The following is a 13,424-nucleotide window of genomic DNA, read 5'->3' as shown; positions in this document are numbered from 1 at the left end:
GCTTGTCTCTTTTGTCCAAGGGCACCCCTCACGTCTGTGCGGGAGACCAGTTGTCCAGGCAGAAAAAGCACACTTGTCCACGCTGGGGTGGGGATCTTCGTCCCGGATCTGCCTCCGCCTGCGTGGACCGCCACACCCAGCCACACTCAGCTCTCCCTGCCTCAGTCCAATCTCAGAAACCTCCACCTGCCATCCCGCAGTTCCCCAGGTGTCTTCATTCCAGGGTGGAGTGGGGCTTGGAGGGAGCGCTGGGAGAGCAGAGGCACCTTCGTCTGTTCCTGGACCACCCCCCCTCCACCTCCCAGACCCCATCAGTGGATAAACTGGAGTTAGGGAGGTAACAAAATCCCTTGGGAATTTGGCTGATGGGAATTCCTTTTCAGATAAAGTTTATCTGATCGCCCAATCCCCAAGGGGTAAACTGAGGAAGCTGCCAAGCTAAGGGAGGTAGGGTCAGATTGAAAACAGAAGTGCCACGCCAGGCAGTTTGCCTCTCATTTCTTTTGATGCTGATGACAGCCCAGTGAGGGGATCACATTATTATCCCACCTTACAGGTGAGAAAACCGAGGTGAAGACCCTCAGCAACTTCCTGAGATCTCACAGCAACTAAGAAGCAGGATTTGAACAGGGGCCACCGCTCTCCGGTGTGGGTGCTGGTGACCACTGCCCCAGCGGTTCCTCGTGTTCTTTGAATGTAACACACGCCCCTTCCCAGCCTGCAGGGCCTGTGGAGGTCTGGACTGTGTCTCTTCGCAGCTTCATCTCCCACCATCTCCCCTCGATCACTGTGTTCCAGCCCACTGGTGTCCTTTCTACTCCTCCAATACCCAAGCCCGTACCTGCCTCGGGGCCTCCAGGCATGCTGTTCCTTCCGCCTGAAAATGTCTTTCCCTCCTTCACATCCGTCCCTGCCTCCTCGCTACACAGCCATTCCCTCTCCTGTGCACATTAACCTCCATCTCAGTCCTTTGACACTGATTTTTCCAGATGGCTTCTCTTTTGGTAATTACCAATTTATTTGCCTGGCTGGTGCAGACTCCCTGTCCCCTCGCTAGCCTGTGAGGTCCCTGAGGGCTAGGATTTGATCCTGGGTAGTCACCTCGGTCCCCCCAGCACCTGTACCTGCCACATAGCAGGAACTCGCTAAGCATTCTATGAATGAATGAAGGAGTGACTGGGTGAACGCATGAATGAATGATCTTCATGCTCCCTCTCAGGCCCCAGCTCTGGGCGCCCCAAGGCCAGTCTCAGGGGCTCATGTCGGTCAAAGGCAGCAGGAGATGGAGTTATAAGCCAGGGCAGGCAAATGGACTGTGCAAAGTTTTTTGAGAGGAAACACAAAGATGCGGTGCTATTAAAAATTGATATTTCAGTGAGATAATCCCTCTCCTAGGCTTTTAATTGATTGTCTAAAAAGCCTTCCTCTGTTGTTATGCTTCTTTATTTGCAGGGACCATTAAGTTTTTTATGGACGATCAAACCCGGATAGAGTGGAAGGGCCACCGCACGGCTGATTCAAAAACAGTAACCAAGGCGCCAGGGAGGAACACCTGGGGGCCGCCCGCGAAAGGTGACATGGCGTGGAGCTGGCCTTGGCTCTGGATACTGGGAGGAGGGGAGGCCCCTGCATATCTGAGATACATGCACCCCTGGCCCCTGCCCCCTGCCCCACCGGACGGCCTTTGTGAGAGGGGGAGGAGCAGGGGGTGACAGCTCCACCAGGGAGCCCGTCTGGGAGGCAGGACCCCTGGGGTCCTCCCTTGCCACTGGTCGCCAGTTCCCCTCCTCTCCAGGCCTCTGACCCCCATCTGTCCCTTGCAGGGTGGGGCCAGAGTTGGACAAAGAAGAGCAGGTGAGTGAGAGTGAGGACCCCTAGCTTCTGCCACTTCACCTCTCTGGGCCTCTGTCTCCCCATCTGTCCAGTGGGGTGACACTGGCTCCAGTCTCGGGGGCGGGGAGCTTTGAGGGCTGTGCAGAGGCTGGCGCACATCGTCAGTCTCAGCCTTCTTCTCCTGGCTCTGCGGGCAGTCTCAGATCGACACCCCCTCCCCCGAGGGTGACCTTGGCACCTCCTTCCTCCTCCCTCTGGATGGCTCTCAGTTCGTGAATCGGCCTGCCTGCTCTGCTGCAAGGCTTGTGGCTGGGGAGCTGCTCTGTGCACACCTGGCAGGCAGGTGTCTGGAGCATCTGCGTCTCCTCCACCCCTTCCATCCATTCCGACAGCCTGACACGCAGCCTCAACGAGGCCCCAGAAGGTCCCCGGCTGCAGCGGCGATGGGCCAGGGCCAGGGCTGGGCTGGGCTGGCCCCTGGCCCTTTCTTAACTGCCTTGCCCGTGAGCTGGCCTCTCGCACTTCCTCTCTGCTGCTGCATGCTCCGGACACCTCTTTTCTGGAAGGGAGAGACTGGCCGAGCAGGGCCGGCTTCGCGGGCTTGTGGCCTGTGCAGGCACACAAGGCCCTGCACTTTGAAGGACCCATATGCTTGGTTTAATGCTCTATTGTCGCCATCTTGAAATTATCAACAATTTTAAAGGGAGTCCCACATTTTCATTTTGCACCGGGCCCTGCAAATTACGTAGCCGGTTTTGCAGCCAAGGGACAGACTTGCTTCAGGAAATGGTCAGAGGGTGGGTCCCCAGGCCAGAGCGCCCGTGCCTTTAGCCGTCACTGTCCCCCTAGGGGACTGGCCTTATCCCCACATCTTCCCCTCCCCACCTTCTCCAGGTCCCCCAGCTCAGGAGCCCTCAGCTCCCATCTCCTGCCTGCAGGGGCCCTCTGTCCAGGGAATGAGCAAATTAGTGAGGCATGACCTCCAGGCATCAACTTCTCTACGTCTCAGACCCTGGGGAGGGAGCTCGGGGGAAGGCCCAGGGGTCCTCAAATCCATGTTCCCCCCAGACAGGTACAATTTGGGTCAAGTGGAAGCACAGAGGCCGCAGAGCTGATGAGGTACAAATTCATTTAAACGATCTGCAGAATTCATAATAGCCTTCAGTCACGGCGTTTTTTTTTCAGGCAACGGATATTAAAGGGACAACTGCTCTGACCTTATGGGCATTGGGAAGGCTTCCTCCGTCAGTGCGCGTCCTCGGATGGCCAAGGGGTAGAAATGCCCCCAGGGCACCCTGTCAGAATGCAGCAAAACAAGAACAGTTCCCTCTCGGAACTCTATCCTAAGGAAGTCTGAGCACGTGTAAGATCTAAGTGTGGGTGCAAATATTTAGCCGCACAGTGCTCATTGTGGCGTTGTTTACAAAGGGAAAAATAGAGACATTAGATGGCTGGCGGTCGGGGCTGGTTGAATAAATGGCAGTGCATTTCTCCAGGGGGTGCCAGACAGTCCGCAGAATCGACCTTGTTGCAACAGAGGGGTGAGTGTAAAATCAGATTTGAATACAGCATACGTTGTGGGCTTGGTTTTCCCTCTCAAGGTGTGGAAGAATCAATGCCCCAATATTAGACACGGGGTCATTGTTTCTGTTCTTTCTTATCCCCCCTCTCCTGGCTCCCAGTGGCCAATCACCAAGGCGTCAGGGACACTTGGCTTTCTGAGGATCTCTCGGGTCTGTCCCCTGCCACCACCCTCCTCACTACCCAAGCCTCCCCACCTCTCTCTGCAAGACTTGCCTTCGCTTACTGTCTTGCTCCCCACAATTCCATTGAGGCTCTCCATCTAGTCTCTAAGGGCAGCCAGGAGGATTTTTTCAAAATGCATGTTGGATCCTATCCCCTTCTCTGTTTAAAATCCTTGACTAGCTCCTCATTACTCTTAAGATGGAGACCAAACCCTTGAACTGGCTTCAAGACTCTTCATGGCCAGCCTCACTGAGCACCACGCTTCCCCTCTTCCCTCTGCATTCCAGCCGCTCTGGCCTCCCACACTTTTATAGGGAGCAGGATCTCTTCTGCCACAGGGCCTTTGCATGTGCAGTCCCCGCAACTCAGAACACTCTCCCTCCCCTCTTCACCTGGTTAACTCACACTTTTGCTTTCACCCCAAGAGTCACTTCCTCAGTAAGCCTTCCCAGACAGGTAGGTCTCCTCATTTCTCTTCTAGTACCACGTAGCCCCCGTCTCTCCCTCTCTGCCATTCTCACAGTTACACCTGCAACTGTGGAGCTCTTACATCGATGCCTGTCACTTTCACTAGACCAGGAACTGCTCAAGGGCACAGCTGTTCTGGTTGACTCCTGTGTCCCCAGTGCCCAGCGCCTGGCACAGAGTGGGTGCTGAGACGTTTGTTGAATGAATCAATGAATCAGTGAGGGAGGGAAGGCTGGCCCAAGCACCCGGCCTGCCTTCACTGCTGGCCAACACACTTGTCCAGGGGACAGCTTGTCAGGCCTGCTGTTAGTATATCACGCGTGTGCTCAGGAAGGCAGCGCGGAGAGAACTGCCTGGAGAGAGCCATGGGCTGGGAGGTGGGGTTGAAATGTCACCTCCTTCCTGAGAGCTGCTCTCTGCGTCCCTCGGAAATCGCCCCGGCCCAGCCTTCTTTGGAGGAAGCAGAGGGAGCAAGGGGGCCCCATCTGCTTCCTCTCCACCCTCCTCCTGGTCAGTCCCCTTTGATGTGAAGTTCCCGGGGAGGCTGGTTTGTGTCACTGTCGGGCTGGGGGAGGGAGACAGTTCAGGGCCATGTCTTGACTGCGAGCTGGCCCGGATCTCAGTGCTCCTGCACGCGGAGGGGCCTGGGGCTCTCATAAATGCCAGCCTCACATTTGAAAGGAATTCACCAATCTGATGGCTGCGCTGGGGCTGCCCGAGATTCTGAGGAGTCCTCCGGGTTTCATCTCCTCTGGCTCTGGCTCTGTCGAGTCTGCCCTTTTCCCGAGAGCAGACGGGGGAGATGGGAGGAGTGAGGACCCTGTAGGAGGCCCCCTGGGGGACCGACGTGGACTAGGATCCCCCTTCTTCTAGGTTATGTCAAGGCCCCAAGAAACAGAGACTCCCTGGTCTCCAGTTCAAGTCCTGGCGTGGCTGCATCGTCTTGGACAGATTCTTCCACTTACCGGCCTCAGTTTTTCTCCCTGTGAAATGGGGACTGCGATATCTACTCTGAATTGCTGCTGTGAGGTTCAGTAGGCTAGTACATTGTTTCTGCAAGTATAGACTCACGCCGCGTGGTAAATACAGTGATGAGGGTCACACCCCACAAACCAGCCCTGACCAACGCGGGGTCACACTAGGAGAAAGCGATTCCCTGTTCATTTTTCTTCTCATCCTCTGACGGTTGTCAAAGAGAAAGTCTCAAACAGGTGGTGGTGTGAGTTTACCACCTCTAACACTTGCTGAACTCCTTTTTAACAAAAGCCTTGGAGGTTTTCAGGCAGGCAATGTTAGCATTATTAATTGCATTTGTTTTATTTTCAACGTATTTGTGTGTGTGTGTGTGAGGAAGATTAGCCCTGAGTTAAGATCTGTTGCCAACCGTCCTCTTTTTGCTGAGGAAGACTGGCCCTGAGCTAACATCCGAGCCCATCTTCCTCCACTTGATATGGGATGCTGCCACAGCATGGCTTGACAAGCGGCGCCTTGGTCTGCACCCGGGATCCGAACCCGCGAGCCCCGGGCCTCCAAAACGGAGCACGAGAACTTAACGGCTATGCCACCAGGCCGGCCCCTCAAAGTATTTTATTTATATAGTTTGTTCTTGAGGCAAATAGAAAAATTTGAGGTGATTTAAAGAAAAATATTGAGCAAATGTTAGTACAGGATGGGCTTGAATCTGGCAAAAATCATGATGTGGCTGGAGTGCCTGGGGCTCGGGATATTCTGTCACAGAGTGGGTGGAAATACTTTGAAAACTGTCAAGTGATGTACAAACACGGATGGGGGCAAGGCACGGGCAGGGTCAACACCAGAGAAGGGCTTTGCATTTCCTGGGAGAAAGTCCCAGGCCTGAGGGGCTAAGGCCAGAGTGTACCGTTAATGATTCAAAAACAGTAACACATGATAATAGCCCTCTTTCCATTCTATGTACCAGGCATGGGGTTGATGCTTCCACAAATATTATTTTATTTAACCCTCATTGTTCCCATTTCTAGGGGAGGAAATTGAGGCTCTAAATCGTGAAGGGTCTTGCAGCAGAGCTGGGATGGACCCCAGATGTTTCCCTGCCTCTGTCCTTAGTGAGGATTTTCAAGTGCCCACAGATGCTCCCTCCTTCCTGCCCCCTCCCAGCGGGACGCCTGGGTTAGGGTCTGAGGCCTGGGTTGCCCTCGGCACCCAGGAGGTGATCAGAATCCAAGATGTAACCCCTCACAGAGCACTGTCCCCACACCTCCCCCACAAAAAAGCCTAATTGAAGGGTGGTGGTTTTGGGGGGTAGTGATCACATCCCTTAACGTAAAGTAACAGATTTTATACTTAAATAGAGTTTTTTTAATTGAAAAATTTACACATGGCCATTGCAGGAAATTTAGAAAACTAACCAGCAAAAATAAAGAAAGAAATACTGTGGATGATAACTAGCTGTTTTGGGTACACTCCACTTGCAGGGCCCTGTTCCAACGACTTGGAATGTATTTCCTCACAACTCATCACCCCCACTTTACAGATGAGAAAAGAGAGGTCCAGAGAGGTGAGGTAAGGACCCAAGTGGAGGAGCCAGGGCTTGAACTAGGGGTTTGGTTCCGGAGCCTACGTGCATAAGCCACCGCCCTTCTCTGCCCAGAGCCCTCCTGTCCTTTGGAGAACAGCCTCCCAGGTGGGCCATGTGGTTCCCTCATTGCTGGAGGGAAATCGAGGCACACAGCCAACCCCTTATTCATTGCTCCCTCCCAGCTGAGGAGGGCGGGGGGAGCCAGAGGAGGGGAACAGTGCCTGTGAAGGGGAATGACTCATGGGTGCTAGTGCCTGTCCCTGGGCCTGGGCACAGCCCGTGTCACCATCACAACTCCTCCATTCACTGCCCTGAGAACGCCTAGCTTGATTACTCCATCTCTCTCTGTGGCTGCTCAAGTTCATTCCCTCCCAGACAAATCAAGCCACGAGCCCAGAGCAACCAAAAGCCCCGATAATGCTCAGGCGAGAAGCAACGCTGGTCTCCCCACCTAGAAAGAATGTTGGCTGCCGACTGAAAATGTAAGAAAATAAAATCAATCTGCCAGGTGGGGCTAAGCAGCCCTAGGGCAGTGGCCCCTTAGCTCAGCAGGCTTGGGCCTAAAGGACCTAATAAGGCTGGAGACCAGGATGCTGCCCCAACCCTGCCCTGGGCTCCAAGGCCCAGCATCAATGCTGGACTGGAACTGGGGCTGGAGACCCCAGCTGTGAGCTGGAGAGCTCTGCGCAGTTGGCACCATCCTCATTTAACTTCCTCTAGTTGGCTCTGGAGGATGGAGAGGCATTCACCCATAAATTTGGGGGCAGCCCTGGTCTCACTCATGATTTTAAACATGAAGGCAATGAGGTCCTGGGAGGGGCAATGACTTGCCAGTGGCTTCACAGCCAGAGGCCTCCATTCTGTATTTCAGGCTTTTCCTGGTAACCCACAGCGCCAGCCTCCGCCCCCCACCTACATCCGAGGGTTGAAGGAACACCTACAGGGTGCAACTTCTCAGTTCAGATTTGGCAGCTGGATCTTAGGAAGATTTTTTCGGGATAGTATTTTGCAAATACTTGATTTTAGGAAGCACATGAATGAAACAGCTCCATGTTTCAAGATGTGATATGTACGTATACATGTATATATGAAACATGTTATATCGTCGAGTGTGTGCGCGTGTGTGTGTGTGTGTAATCATGCAATATTACTCTTTTTTGTCTAGCTCCTTTCACTTTCACTCATTTTAATTATTTTGAGATTCACCCATGTTGTTGCATGTATCAGTAGTTCATTCCTTTTATTGCTGTTTCATTTCACTGAACGTATATATCTATAAATTAGTAAAAAATACAAACTAACATATAGTGACAGAAAGCAAACCAGTGATGGCCTGGGAACTGACGGAATGGGGGAGGGGTGAGGGAGGAATGAGAGGGAGGGAAGAACCTGTGGAATGTGGGATGTGTTCATCATCTCGGTTGCGCTGATAGGTATTCCTATGTCAAAACTCATCACGTTGTACCTTTTAAATATGTGCAGGTTAATGCATGTCAATTACACTTCCATAAAGCTTTAGTATATATAATACATTATATACGTAAAACTGGCACCATCCAACCTGTGATTTGATAAGCAGTATTGCTTAGTTCAAGGGCCGAGAAGGGATGGTATTTATGTTTTTTTAAAAGTGAGTTGGGGGGCCAGCCTGGTGGCACAGTGGTTAAGTTCGCATGCTTCACTTCTGTGGTCTGGGGTTCGTGGGTTAGGATCCTGGAGGTGAACCTACACACCTCTTATCAAGCCCCATATACAAAGTAGAGGAAGATGGGCACAGATGTTAGTTCAGGGCCAATCTTCTTCACCAAAAAAAAAAAAAAAAGTGAATTGGCTCTTCTGCTTCTGAGAAGATGGAGTAGTCCTACTTTTCTCTATTCCTCCCACTAAGTTACAACTGAACACCCTTGAAGTTATATGTAAAACAGATATCAGAAGATTCTGAAAGCAGCCGTGAAGAAGGCAGACAGGCTAGACAATGTGGACTCAATCAGAACACAGCAGGGAGCTCCCTGGGTTTTTGTTTTGCCTTATATATTGCACACTTGGAACTGAAGAAGTTAGCAACCGGAAATGCCAATGGGGACAGACAGAAAAAGCCCCAACAGAAGCCTGCTCTCTAATCTAGCCAAAGGACCAGGAAAGGGGCGTGCTGGCAAGACAGAAAACTTTTAGACAATAACCATCTACTCCAGCCCAAAACCGAAAACACTGTGGTCCCACCCTCACCCACAACAGCAAAAGCTGAATGAGGAGACTAGACCTCCACCCTCAGCAGGCTATAACGAGGCCCCGCAGCCAACAACGAGGCTCTCCTGCCGAGGTGTCAGTGGAGAGACCACATGGGGAGCCTGCACTTCCACTTGACCTGGCAGTAATGAGGCACCCCTCCTCCGCCCCTCTGGGGTGGTATCAGAGGAGGGCTAGTGGAGAGTCAGGACGTTCAGCACTGCCCAGCAGTAAAGAGGCCACCACCATTGTAGTGTCAGTAGAGAACACCCTCACCCAACAGGAATGAGGAGCACTGCCCCCACCCACGTCACCAGAGGCCAAGTGGAAAACCTGGACTTCTACCTCCACCTGGCTGTAACCAGGTGGTGTCTCCCGCTTCCCCTGCTGGAGCAGCATCAGAGAACACCAGCTAAAACAGAAAGCTTAAACAAGATCTAGAGTCTCGTTATATGAAAATGTCCAGATTTCAAAAAATCACTCACATCGAGAATCAGAAAGATCTCAAACTGAATAAAAAAGACAATCGATAGATTCCAACACTGAGATGACAGAGGTGTTAGAATTCTCTGACAAAGATTCTAAAGCAGCCATAATAAAAATGCTTCACCGAGCAATTATAAATGTACTTGAAACAAATTAAAAAACAGAAAGTCTCAGCAAACAAACAGAAGGTATAAAGAGAAGCAAACGGAAATTTTAGAACTGAGAAATACGATAGCTGAAATAAAAACCTCAGTGGGTGGGCTCAACAGCAGAACAAAGGAGACAGGAAAGTATCAGTGAACTGGAAGATGGAACAATAGAAATTGCCCGATTTGAACAACAGAGAGAATATAGACTGAAAAAAAATAAAAAGGAACAGAGCCTCAGGGAGTTGTGGGACTATAACAAAAGATCTAATATTTGTATCATCAGAGTCCCAGACGGAGAGGAGAAAGAAGGCAGGGCTGAAAAAGTACTTGTAGAAATAATGGCTGAAAACTTCCCAAATTTGGTAAGGGATATAATCCTACAGATTCAGGAAGCTGAATGAATGTCAAAGAGGGCATCCCAAAGAAGCCACTCCAAGACACATCATAATTAAACTTCTGAAAACTAGAGGTAAAGAGAAAAAGAAAATCTCGAAAGTATCCAGAGAAAAACAATACCTTACATATAGGGCAAAAACAATTCAAATGACAGTAGATTTCTCATCAAAAACGATGGAGGCCAGAGGGAAGAGGCACAATATTTTTCAAGAGCTGAAAACCTGGACTCCTATAGCCACTGAAAATGTTCTTCAGGGATAAGGGCAAATCTAGACATTTTCAGATGAAGGAAGACTAAGAGACTTTATACCTACCCTAAAAAAAAATGACTAAAGGAAATTCTTTAAACAGAAAGGAAATGATACAAGAAGGAACTTTGGAACATCAGGAGGGATGAAAGAACATGGAAAGCAAAAATATGGGTAAATACGATAGACTTTCTTCCTTCTCTGAAGTTTTCTAAATTATGTCTGACAGTTAAAGCAAAAACTATTACACTGTCTGATGTGGTTCTAAATGTATAAAGAGGAAAATTTAAAGGCAATTGTATTACAAATTGGGGATGGTAAAGGGACCTAAAGGGAGGTAAGATTTCTATACTTCACTCAGAGTGGCAAAAGGATCATGCCAGTAGACTGTGATAAGTTATACAGGTGTAATAGAATACCTAGAGCAACCACTAAAAAGCTATACAAAGAGAGACATTCAAAACCATAGTAGGTAAATCAAGATGGAATTCTAAGAACTGTTCAAGTAATTCACAGGAAGGCAGGAAAAAGAAAAGAGAAATGAAAAACAGAATAAACAGAAAACAAAAAATAAAATGTCAGATCGCTCTATCGATCTGTTGATAAGCTTTATCGTATCAATAATTACATTAAATGCAAATGGTCTAAAAACACCAATTAAAAGACAGATATTTACAGATTGGATTATAAAACATGAACCAACTATATGCTATCTCGAAGAGACTCACTTCAAATATAATGATACAGGCAGGTTGAAAATTAAAGAGTGGAAAAAGATATATCATGCAAGCACTAATTGAAGGAAAGCAGGAGTGCCTAGACTTCAGAGGAAAAAAGATTACAGAGACAGAGAGGAACAGTATATCATAATAAAAAGGTTAATCTACCAAGAAGACATAGCAATCCTAAATGTGTATGCATCAAACAACACAACTGCACAATATGTGAAACAAAAACTGATAGAACTGAAAGGAGAAATGGACAAATCCGCCAGAATAGTTGAACACATCAACACCCCTCTCTCATCTGTTGATGGGACAACTAGAGAGACAATCAGCAAGGATGGAGAAGAACTCCACAACACCATCAGTCAACAGGATCTAATTGATATCTATAGAACACTCCACTCAAGAAATTGAATGCTTTCCCGCTAAGACCAAGAACAAGGCAAGAGGGCCAGCACCGTGGCTTAGCAGTTAAGTGTGTGCACTCTGCTACTGGCAGCCCGGGTTCGGATCTCGGGCGTGCACCGATACACCGCTTCTCTGGCCATGCTGAGCCGCGTCCCACATACAGTAACTAGAAGGATGTGCAACTATGACATGCAACTATCTACTGGGGCTTTGGGGGAAAAAAAAAAGGAGGAGGATTGGCAATGGATGTTAGCTCAGAGCCGGTCTTCCTCAGCAAAAAGAGGAGGATTAGCATGGATGTTAGCTCAGGGATGATCTTCCTCAAAAAAAAAAAAAAAAAAAAGAACAAGGCAAGGATGTCTGCTCTCACTATTCTTATTCAACATAGTGCTGAAAGTTCTAGCCAGTGCAATAAGGCAAGAAAACGAAGTGAAAGATATACAGATAGGAGAGGAAGAGATAAAAATGTCTCTGTGCAGATGACACGATTATCTATGTAGAAAATCTCAAGAAATCTACCCCAAAAACCCCAAACTCCTAGAACTAACAAGTGAGTTCAGCAAGGTTGCAAAATATAAGATAAACATACCAAAAAAAGTTTCTTTCCATATACTAGCAATGAACATGAGTAGCAAAATTAAAAATACAATACCATTTAAAATCACCAAAAATAATTAAATAAAATACTTAGGTGTAAATCTAACAAAACATATCTAGGACTTGTATGCTAATCTAACAAAACATATCTAGGACTTGTATGCTAAAACTATGTGATGCTCATGAAAGAAATCAAGGATCTAAACAAATGGAGAGACATACTGTGTTCTTGGATTGGAAGATTCAACTTAGTAAAAATGTAATTGTTCCCAAACTGATAAATAGGTTTAATGCAATTTCTGTCAGAATCCCAGCAAGGTTTTCTGTACATATAGATAAGTATATTCTAGAATTTATATGGAAAGGCAAAGGAACTAAAATAGCTAAAACAATTTTGAAAAATAATAAAGTGGGAGGAATTAGTTTACCTGATTTCAAGACTTATTACATATCTAGAGTAATCAAGACTGTGTGCTATCAGCAGAAGGATGGACACGCAGATCAATGGAACAGAACAGAGAACCCAAAATAGATCCAACTGATTTTTGTCAAAGTTGCAAAAGAAAGAGAGCCTTTTCAACAAATGGTGCTGAAACAATTGGACATCTGTAGGCCCCTCCATAAAAACAAAAAAAACCTCCACGTCAACCCAAGTCTCACACCTCCTACCAAATTTAACTCAGAATGGATCACAGATTTAAATGTAAAAGAAAACTATAGAACTTTTAGAATAAACATAGGAGAAAATCTTCAGAATGCAGGGCTAGGCAAAGAGATCTTAGACTTGGCACAATCTATAGAAGGAAAAATTGATAATTTGGACTTGATTGAAATGAAAAACTTTTGCTTTGTGAAAGACCCTGTTAAGCGGATGAAAAGACAAGCTACAGACTGGGAGAAAATATTTGTAAACCACAAACCCAAAAAAGGACTAGTATCTAGAATATATAAAGATCTCTCAAAACTCAACAATAAAAAAGCAAATAATCAAATTAAAACATGGGCAAAAGACATGAAGAAACATTTCACGAAGAAGATCCCCAGATGGCAAATTAGCACATGAAAAGATGTTCAACAGCATTAGCCAGTAGGAACTTCAAATTAAAACCACAATGAGATATCACTACACACTTATCAGAATGGCTAAAAAAAAAAAAAAAGGTAGTGGCAACGACAAATGTTGGAAAGGATGTGAAGAAATTGGATCACTCGTACATTGCTGGTAGGAATGCAAAATGGTACAGCCACTCTGGAAAACAGCTTGGCAGTTTTTTAACTAAACATGCAATTACCATATGACCCAGTAATTGCACTTCTAGGCATTTATCCCAGAGCAATAAAGACTTATATTCACATAAAAACCTGTACATGAATGTTTATCACAGCTTTATTCATAAGAGCCAAAACCTGGAAACAACCCAGGTGTCCTTCAATGCGTGGACGAATAAAAACAAGTCTGGTACATCCATACCTTGGGACACTACTTGTCAATAAAAGTAACGATCTATTGATACATGCAACAACTTGGATGAATCTCCAAAGAGTCATGCTGACTGAAAAAAGCCAGTCCCCGAAGATTACATAC

This window comes from Diceros bicornis, chromosome 32 (assembly GCF_020826845.1).
Source record: "Diceros bicornis minor isolate mBicDic1 chromosome 32, mDicBic1.mat.cur, whole genome shotgun sequence".
Classification (NCBI taxonomy): domain Eukaryota; kingdom Metazoa; phylum Chordata; class Mammalia; order Perissodactyla; family Rhinocerotidae; genus Diceros; species Diceros bicornis.
This window is presented reverse-complemented; position numbering follows the sequence as displayed.